The sequence below is a fragment of the Parus major genome, chromosome 13 (genome assembly GCF_001522545.3).
Source record: "Parus major isolate Abel chromosome 13, Parus_major1.1, whole genome shotgun sequence".
In the NCBI taxonomy this organism is placed as follows: domain Eukaryota; kingdom Metazoa; phylum Chordata; class Aves; order Passeriformes; family Paridae; genus Parus; species Parus major.
The window spans coordinates 14796551-14804907 of NC_031782.1; positions in this window are offsets into that span (position 1 = coordinate 14796551).

Genomic DNA, 8357 nt, shown 5'->3' on the forward strand with positions numbered 1-8357 from the left:
TTTTTTTTTTTTTTTTGCGTTCGTTTTAACATCTTCGAGTCCTAGTCAGACATTTAACTGCTTTTCAAATAAAAAACAAAAAAATAATTAAAAGAAAAAAACAATGGATCTGTAAAGTACCAAGACCTAATAGACAGAGTATGGACAATCAGTTTCTTTCTGTGTTTTGGTGTTGATGTTGTTTATGTGTGAAAGATGCAGTACTTGTGTAGGGAATGTAAATTTACAGTAACCTTTTAAAATCTAGTTACTAATAAGCACTACTGTAATTTAGCACAGTTGTTTAATTGCACCCTCATTTATACTTTTTATTTGATTCTTTCCCATCATACAATAGAGTGGATAGTTTCTAGAATGCCTCAACTTCATGTTTATAAATGAGAATATGTTTAAAGCGATGTAGTATCCCTTCTCCTCGCCATTCACCTCTGGAAGTTTAACCCACAAGAGGGTTGGTATCAAAGGTGGAAGAAAACAATTGCTACACAACTGGCGGAATTGAAAAAAAGGAAAAAAAGAGTAAAAAAAAGAGTAAAAAAAAAAAAAAGTCGTTGTTAGTTTATTAATATAGAACAAGAAATGCTGCGTACAGAAAATCCTCCTAATTGCAACGGTTTACTCCTAGAAGTAATTTTTGTAAACTTACAGAAGTTAAAATCAAAATAAAACAAATATTGCAGGACCTGTGCTGAAGCAGTTACGCAAAGTGATATTTCTCTTCTGTTCACCCCCCGTCTCTCCAGCTCTCTCTCCATCATTAAATTGAAATGCTGTTTGTAATGTTTTAGCGATCCAGGCTGTTTTTGTGAATAAAATGAATGCATGTTTTGTGTCATGATTTCCAGCTTGGTTATTTCTCTCCCAGCCCTCTGTCCAGCCCTCCAGGCCCCCCAGCAGTGGTGGTGGCCCACGTGCCGTGGTCCTGCTGGCTGTGGGGGGCTCGCCAGTGGTGATGCCGGAGCGTGGTGGGACGGTGTGATGAGCTGAGCTGGAGTCACCCCAGCTGCTAAATCCCCACGGTTAATCCTGGCAGTGGCTGGGCTAAGCCAGCCTCGGCTCCTCCCGGGGATATTTCCCAGCTTGACCTGCCTGGAGTCTCACCCAGCAGTGCCAACACCATTTGTTCTGGTGAAACAATATTAACGTGCCATGGAGAACCACGGTGAGGCTCGTGTTGTTGGGACAAGTCTAAAATGAGCTCCTAAAGGTGAGTGGGTTCTGGGATGGCTTTCCAGCCTAGCCTCATGTGGCTCATGATCCTCATAGTGGATCAGCAGGAGCTGGGATGGAGGGGTTGTTAGATGGGCTCAGCCATGGACAAGCCATCGGGCTGCTGCCAGTGCTGGGGGTGCTGTGCTGGGAATCATGCCAGGCAGGTGGGCTGGGAGCCTCCTACCTGTCCCCTGGATGTTCTCCAGGGTCATCCCAGCCTGGCAGGAGGTGGATCCGGCTGGAGCCGGCAGTGCTGGCTCTGTCTTGCCCGGAGGTAGCGAGAGCCTTTGTCCCCAGCCAGTGTTTGGGCCAGCATCTGTTGGCCAGATGTGCACCCGGAGGAGGGGGGTGACGGCGGTGCGTGGGCTCTGTCCCTGCTGGGATGGAGCAGAAAGTCCTTGGGGAAAGCTGCCCCAAATGCCCTCTCCAGCAGCATTCCCCCAGCTGCAGCTCCAGGTGGTTTGGAGCTGGGCACCCCGGTCACTCCGGAGCCTGGAGTGCTCACACCCAGGGCTGTGTGGGAACGACTGCAGCACACGGTGACAGCGATGGAGCTGGGCCAGCGTGGTGAGTGACACAGCTCAAGGCATGCAGGGACAGACAGACAGACCCTGGTGGTGCCCCAGCAGGGCTCTGCTGCGTGGTTCTGCTCTGACCAGGGTGGCACTGGCAGGGGGCTGCTGGGAGCTGCTTCCCAATCCCTGTTGTTCACACAGCCGAAAGCACTTAGCAGGAATGTGGTGGGGTGTTACAGGAAAAAGGAGTCTGGCTGGTTCCTTCAGGACTGTGGCTAAGGGTTGGGGCTGTGTCAAGGCACAGTCCTGGCACCTGGAGGGACCCCATGCCGGGACAGTGTCCTGGAGAGCAGCACACAGAGCCCCTCCCCAGCCCTGATCCCCTGGGGAGCTGAAAGGGGGATGCTGCTTCATCCCACCCACAGCTGGGGCTGGGGACTGCTGGGAGTGTCACCCTGGTGTGGCTGTGTCACCCACAGCAGGGCTGTGCTTGGGGCTGATGTTGGCTTGGGGAAATGCCATTATGGCACAGCAAACCTCGCTGTGCCACGCTGACAGGGAGCTGGCAGGAACCATGGGTGTTAGCAGGGGAGATGGAACTGGCAGGGGAGGAGGGTGATAGCAGGGATATGGAGCTGCCAGGGAGGACACGGACAATAGCAGGGGACAAAGAGAGCCCATGAGCCTTGCCCATGCAGGAAAACAGGTCTGGGAGAAAAGAATCAGATGTGGGATTCAAACCCTGCCTGTGAGTGGGATGGGGTGGTGGGGAGGTGGGATATGGGGTGCTGGGTGCCCTCCACCCCTTTCCAGCTCACCCCCATGCTGGGCTGCATCCCAGCCTCCCAGGTGAGTGTGTAGCAGGATGGCCCTGTGCTGGCCCGGAGCCCTGCCTAACGAGCAGGACCTCAGGCATCCCCCGAGGGTGAACCCATCCTCTCCTCACCCTCCTCAGGCACAGCCCCTGTGCTGGGCCATCCTCACAGCTGCTGCTGGGGAGGTGGCACCCAGGGCCGCTGTCCCCAGGGTGCCCGATGGCAGCCAGGTGACACAGGGCACATGGGATGATGATAACGAGCTCGGCACGGCGCTCAGGGACAACCCTGGGCGCTACCACCAGGGCTGGCCTCGAGTCTCTCTTAATTAACATCCTCATTAAACAGAGTTAGCAGAAGGGCAACCAAACCTGCCTGTGGCCCTGGGGCGTGCTGTCACAGAGGGCACAGCCGTGTCCCCATCCCCGCTTGGCCTCGGTGGCGTGGGAAGGTGCAGCAGGTGATGCCAGCGGTGTTTTCCACATGGAAGATGGAAAGCCTTGTGGAAGCCTTGGAGAGGATGGATTCTGGGGTGAGCTGCAGCAGGAGGTGGAACCTCCACAGTGGTGCCAGAGACACGTCCTGTCCTGTCACCCCAGCACTTTGTGGGTGCCGGGCTGGGCTGCAGGGTGTCCCCATGCCGTGTCCCCCGCGCTGGCTCTCAGCCTGGCGTGGTGGGCTGGTGGCCACCTCGTCCCGCCATCCCCTGGGCTGCAATTAGCAGGCTGACCCTGGGCTGACCTGCTCCCCCGGCGTGGGGATGGGGCAGGATGCAGGAAGCGCTGAACAAAATGTGCTTCAGCTGAGCCGGATGGCGGGTCCGCCGTGAGCGCCGCCGGCCAGGCGTGACCTCCTGGGGTCCAGGACACCGAGGGGACAGGGACACCGAGGGGACAGGGACATTGAGGGGATGGGGACACCGAGGGGATGGGGACACCGAGGGGACCAGGGCTTGGCAGGGGAGGCTGCAGGGCCTTGCTGGTGGGGCGGGAGCCTCCATGAGCACCGAATCCTGGTTGCTGGCAGGGGACACAGTTCACAGCCACCACTCCAAGGTGGGCTTGGGATGGTGGGATCTGCAAAGGTTTCCTTGGCAGGGTGTCTCCCTGAGAATCAGACCTTTTGATATTGTTTTTCACAAGTTCCAGCCACTTTCCCAGGAAAGTAACTATAAACATAGGTGTTTATACATTCCATTAAAGATTTGCCTTTTGATGGACATCTCTCACAGCCAGTGTGGTTGGGAAGGTGGTAACCTGACTATCCAATCCCTGGTTGTGGTCAGAAACCTATAAATACTGAAAGAACAAATAAACTCTTCTTCTTTCACCACACCTCGAGCTGAGTCTGTGTGAATAATTTCATGTCCAACAGTGACAGTAGGGACACATCACATCCCCAGGGGGCTGTGGGGACAAGCCAGCCCTGGTGCCAGGGGCCCATCCAGCATCTCTGGCATGGCTGGGTGCTCCCCAGCATGTCCTGGGCTGAGCTGACACCAGTTTGGTTGGGGTTTGGCAGCCCCACAGCAGCCAGAAGGGACCGATGCAGGTATCCTGGGGGTCCCCAGGCACGGGCAGCTGCAGGGGTTGCTCACTGTCACACACCTGGCTTGGCTCAGGCTGGAGCCTGGGGCTGCTGGGACAGCTCAGTTGGGACCATTAATCTAAATCAGCCTCCCAAGTTCTGCTCACTGCAGCTGGCCAGGTGACCTTCCCTGTGTCACACACATCATGGCAGCTTTCCAGGCCCATTTCCAGCCTGGGCTGAAGTTCTTCCAAAAGGTTGTGGAGTTTTTGAATTCGGGCTAAGGATGCCTCATCTCTTTGCACATTCTCCACTGGGAGTGAGCTGTGAGAAGCTGTGTTGGCTCCTTCCCCACAAACATTGCATGCCGGGGTGTGGGACAGGGGAGGAGGGTCCCACAAGGTCTGTGGGATGCTGTGCTGTCTCTGCACCAGAGCAAGACTGACAAGGGCCTTTCTCAGGGAAGAGGAGCCATGGGAGACCCTTTATCCATGGTGAAGGTTTGATATCCACATCACTTCACCTCTGTGAATTCCAGAATTCATGAGCAACCAGTACACCCTGAGATCTCCCCATGCCTGAGCTGGGGCAGGAGGATGTTTACCCAGCAGCATCCTTGGAAAGGATTCTGTAGGTGGAAGCTGACACCCATTCCTGCATCCCGCCAGCCCACCCTGGGATGAGCTGTGTCCCCAGCAAGGAGAAGCTGCAGCTCCAGCTGGCCAGGGGCCCTGGCTGGCCGCCCTGCTGCGGCTCTGCAGGAGGCTGGGGATGTCGCTGCAGCCATCACAGGGCTCTGTCACTGCAGCATCACAGAAACTGCCTGAGGTCCTCCTGCCCTTGGGACCAGAGCACCACCAGGCCTGGCATCCTGCCTGCAGCTCCATGGGGAAACTGTCTTGGTTTGGGGTCTCAGGTGGACAGGTCACCTGTGGCAGGACACCCCACAGAGCGGGTGACTGCTTGGGGTGTGCTGGCTGTGCTGGCATGAAGGAGGACACCTCTTCCATCACCCTTCCTTCAGCCCCAGCAGAGAACCACAACACCCAGCACCCCAGGACCTTTTCACCTGGTTGAGCCATGGCATTCCTCTTTTTGATCACTATCAGTGTCTGATCATTCCTGATGAGCACTTGGGTGCTCCCCGATCCCTGTCGCTCTCCCAGCCTGCATCCGCTCGCTGCAAAGCCCACGCCAAGCCACGGCAACTCCCGCTTAATCAGGGACAGGCTGCTGTGCCAAGGCCGGTCTCAGCACTGCGTCAAGATGTTTTAAGGCCAGAGCAGTCAGGATTTGTGAGAAATAGGTCGGCCTGTGACAGCAGAAGGAGGCTACTCAGTGCAAGACGCGGAGCTATCGGGCAGGGGAGGCAGCGGCTGCGCGGCGCGAGCCCTCAGCCCTTGGGTGACGACGGGCGGACGACAGCGGCGGAGCAGGGGCTTAGCAGAGGTGACAGGTACCACCAGTCCGAGCTGGGGGTTTGCAGCCTGCAGCCTGCCTCGCTTTTGGCCAGCCATTGGTGCTGACAGCATCATGGCTGGTGAAGCATCATTGCTCTGGGGAGATGTGTTTCCCCCCACCAAAACGCTGTGGGTGGATGGAGTGCTTGTGGAGGTGTCCAGATGGTACCACGGGGACACAGGGCCAGGCTGCCCTGCCCTTGTCCCCTCAGCCAGTCCCACAGCCCCCCGTGCACCTCTGACCTGGGGCTGGAGGATGAGATGCTCATGGGGAACAAGGATGCCCTGCCCTCTCCTGTCTTGCCTCTGAGCCGCCTGGGCTGGCTTCTCCTGCAGCTGGCTTCTCCTGCAGCTGGCTTCTTCTGCAGCTGGCTTCTTCTGCAGCTGGCTTCTTCTGCAGCTGGCTTCTTCTGCAGCTGGCTTCTTCTGCAGCTGGCTTCTTCTGCAGCTGGCTTCTTCTGCAGCTGGCTTCTTCTGCAGCTGGCTTCTTCTGCAGCTGGCTTCTTCTGCAGCTGGTTTCTCCTGCAGCTGGCTTCCCCTGCAGCCTCTCTCCCTGAGCCCAGGCAAGGCTGGGGCAGGCCTGCCAGGAATGGAGGAGCTGCTGCTCTGTGTCTTGTTGGCAAACCCATGAGCCAACGAGTGATTAGAGCAGGTTCCACTAAACCCAGGGTGGGTGCAGGAATGGGGCAAGCATGGATGGGACCTCCCAAATCATTAAAATGGTCCATCTGGTCCCACCTGCTCTCTGGCTTTGCCTGTTCTCCTACATCTGGTTGAAGAGGAGCGGTGACCAGGGTGTTCCACAAGGCCACCTCCTGCCATTGGGATTCCCTGTGGACAAGAAGACAACAGCAGCACCACCCTCTCATCCCTGCACTCACCAGATCACAGCAACATCTTCCCTGGCAGAGCCCTGGGTTTCTCCAATCTCTTCACCTGCCCTTGTCACTGAGGTGTCACTCTCTTGTCTTGGGGTGGCAGTGGGCAGGGGGTGATGCCAGTGCCCGCCTGCCTTCTGTCCTGGCAGGCTGGGACCGCAGCAAGCCCAGCCCCAGGAGATGATGCCTCCATCAGTACACCCCCCTTGACCTTTACAGTCATTAATTTCTGCATTTTACCTCACATGCTGGCCCTGTGCTTTGTAAAGCAGTGGTACGGCCATGACCCTGCCCACCTCCAGCAGAGTTCATTTTCCAGCTCTGCCAGTGCCCTAGGCAGGAGACTGATGCCTGTGAAGGTCCTGCACCTCTCTCTGGCAGAGCTGGAGTGAGCAGGAGTGCTTGGCACAGCTCAGCACCTCCCAGCTGTGCCCTGTCACCCTCTGGGTGCTCACGTGCTGCTGGCATCTCTACCACTGGCATCCTTCCACCTTGCCACGGTGGGCACAGGTCTCCTACTGCCCGTGAGCTGAGCACCAGCCAGGTGGGAGATGCTCCCCCAGCAAGACTCTGACTCCCTGAGCAAGAGACGCCCTTCTCCTCACTCCAGGCTCCACTGAGCCCCAGCTCCTGCCTCTGCTGGGCTGGGAGGGCTCCCACCACCAGCACGGTTCACTGCCCTGCCGTGAGCCCTGACATTTCTCCACCGAGACAGCCGCAGGGGGAGGTATAAATTGGCTTTGCTGCAAGTGTGTGTGTGTGTGAGAGATGGGGCTCCCTGCCCCCCAGCTCCAGCCCAAGGAGAGCCTGAGCTGGCTGGTGGCCCTGTCACCTCGGCTGGAGCAGGGTTTGGCCGTGGTGCCTTCCAGAAGAAGCAGGAGCATGGCAGGGGGTGATGTTCAGGGCAGCTGAGGAGGCAGAGCCACTCCTGGGAGCTTGGGAGGAAGGGTCCAGGGCAGGGAAAGACATGAGGGGATGGGGAGTGCACATGGAAAGGGTGAACACTCTTCCTTTAGGCAGAGGAACAAGAGAAAAGGGCAGGAGAAGAGGCAGGGAATGGGGGTGGGAAAGGGACACAGCAGAGATGGGAATCCTTGGAGAAAACACAATCTGTAGGGTGAGGGGAACGGTGGGGGTCTGGGTGCTCCCACATCCTACCAATCCCCCTTGAGATGGGCCATCAGGGACCCGATTGCAGCCCCAAGAGGCAGAAGGGCAGCAAGTCAGAGCTGGCTCTGCAGAGCGAGGGGTGCCAAGGGCTGCGGGGTGGCCACAGGCATCCCAGAGCTGGCTGCTGGCCTGCTCCCACCCTGGGGACACTCTGCACCCCGGGCCACCTCCCCAGCACGGCTCAGAGCTGCCGTGTCCCCACACCTCCATTTTCACACGTCTCCAGACAAAGTGACCGCTTATCCGCTTGGGTTTCAAGCTGTGTGCACAGCCCCGCGCTCACCCCTTGGGCTGGACACGGCAGGAGGAGGAGGAATGCGACCGGGCAGGTTTGTGCAAACACAGGCACTGCGTGGTCCCCCTCGCTCTTTAGTCTGGTAAGCAAAATCAGCATCTAATCCAGATCAAACAGGACTTTAGCTCCTGTCAAAGGACTGATCCCCTATTCTGCCCAGGCTGTGGTATTTAAAGGGACACGGCCAGGTTAAGTGTAGCTGGAAACAAAGGGTTTGTGAAAATCACCATAATAAAAATAACAACAACAAAAGCTGGGAAAGATTAGTGGGAAGAGAGACTATAATGAAATATAACTGCCAAAGAAAACTGTGGTTAATGGAGACATCTCCCATGAGCATTTGAAACCTCAGGTAGTGGAGGAGGAAAGAGGTAAGTGAAAGCACTCAGAAACCAGCAGAAAACAAACCAGATTGTTCCTGGATCAGGAAAGATCTCTCCTCTCCTCTCCTCTCCTCTCCTCTCCTCTCCTCTCCTCTCCTCTCC